Source organism: Nyctereutes procyonoides, unplaced genomic scaffold (genome assembly GCF_905146905.1).
Source record: "Nyctereutes procyonoides isolate TBG_1078 unplaced genomic scaffold, NYPRO_anot_genome, whole genome shotgun sequence".
Lineage (NCBI taxonomy): Eukaryota > Metazoa > Chordata > Mammalia > Carnivora > Canidae > Nyctereutes > Nyctereutes procyonoides.
In genome coordinates this window covers 54000505-54002532 of record NW_026575047.1, presented here as the reverse complement: position 1 = coordinate 54002532, position 2028 = coordinate 54000505, and positions in this window count along the sequence as shown.

The following is a 2028-nucleotide window of genomic DNA, read 5'->3' as shown; positions in this document are numbered from 1 at the left end:
TCAGTTATGGGGTGTCTGACTCTTTATCTCAGGGTTGTGCATTCAAACCCCATGTTAATTGTGGAATCTTAAAAACAAATTCAAAATTAAAAACTAAATTACAAAAAGATTTTTTTAATTGTATATATGTATATCAATATATATAACTGACATATTTGTTAATTACTTTGGTTTTTTTTTCTGATTTAGAGGAATCCTTGATTACTAAATACTTAAGAAATATTATTAAAATCATATTTATAGAAATAAATTATTCTTGTCCAAAATGTGATAATTGACTATACAATGTTACTGCGTGAAAGAGTGTGTATATCTGTAGGCATGCACGTGCTTGTGTGAGTGAGGATGCAGTTATGAAAGGACAGCTGATAGTTTCATAGCTACATATTTGGGACTAAGTACTTTCTGAAGATGTTATAGAGAGTTTATTTTACATAAATTTTAGGGTTAAGGATTTTTGGCCTCAAAAGTTTTTGTTCTTCTAGAACAATTCTTGTTTACAGCTTCCATATGGGCAGGTATTTTGGGTGCTAGTGCTAGATATAAGAATAAGAAGTTTTGTGGAACACTTCGTGAGTGATCTAGTGAATGCATAGGTAGCTGATTTTTTTTTTATTCTTTAAATTCAATTTAGTTAACATATACGGTATTATTAGTTGGAGGGGTAGAACTTAGTAATTTGTCAGTTGAATATAACACCCAACTGAGAGGGGCACTTGACGGGAAGAGCACTGGGTGATATGCTATATGTTGGCAAATTGAACTCCAAAAAAAAAAAAATAATTAAAAATATATATATATAACACCCAGTGCTCATTACATCAAGTGCCCTCCTTAATGCTCATCACCCAATTACCTCATCCCTCCACCCACAGCCCCTCCAGAAACCGTTTGTTTCCTAGAGAATAGCATCTTTTATGGTTTGCGTCTCTATATTCATCTAATTTTATTTTTAATTCACTTCCCCTGTTTTCATGTGTTTTGTTTCTTAAACTCCACATATAATTGAAATCATATAGTATTTTTCTTTCTCTGACTTACTTAGGATAACACTCTCTAGTCCCATCCACATCATTGCAAATGGCAAGATTTCATTCTTTTTGATGGCTAATAGTCCATTGTGTGTACTTAACCACACCTTCTTTATCCATTCATTTGTCAATGAACATATGGGCTCTTTCCATAGTTTGGCAATTAGGGACATTGCTGCTATAAACTCTGGGATGCAGTGCCCTTTCAGATCACCATGTTTGTATCCTTTGTGTAAATATCTAGGAGTGCGATTGCTGGGTTGTAGGGTAGCTCTATTTTTAACTTTTTGAGGAACTCCATATTGTTTTCCAGAGTGGCTGCACCAGCTTGCATTCCCACCAACAATGTATAAGTGTTCCTCTCTTTACATCCTTGACAACATCTATTGTTTCCTGACTTCATTTTAGCCATTATGACCAGTATGAGGTGTTCTCTTACTGTGGTTATGACTTACATTTCCCTGATGCAAAGCGATCATTTGTTCATGTGTCGGCCATTTGTATGTCTTCTCTGGAGAAATGAACAGTCATTTCATCTGCCCATTCCTTGACTAGATTTTTTGTTTTTTGGAGTTAAGTTTGATAAGTTCATTGTAGATTTTGGATACTAACCCTTTATCAGATAAGTAATTTGCAAATATCTTCTCTCATTCTGTAGGCTGCCTCTTAGTTTTATTATTTCCTTCACTGTGCAGAAGGTTTTTATATTGATGTAGTTCCAATAGTTCATTTTTGATTTTGTTTCCTTGCCTTCAGTGACCTAATTAGAAGTTGCTATAGCTCTATGAGGTCAAAGAGGTTGCTGCCTGTGTTCACTTCTAGGGTTTTGATGGTTTCCTGTCTCACATTTAGTTCTTTCATCCATTTTGAATTTATTTTTGTGTATGGTGTAAGAAAGTGGTCTGGCTTCACTCTTCTACATGTTGCTGTCCAGTTTTCCCAGCACCATTTATTGAAGAGACTGTCTTCTTTCCATTGGATAATCTTTCCAGCTTTG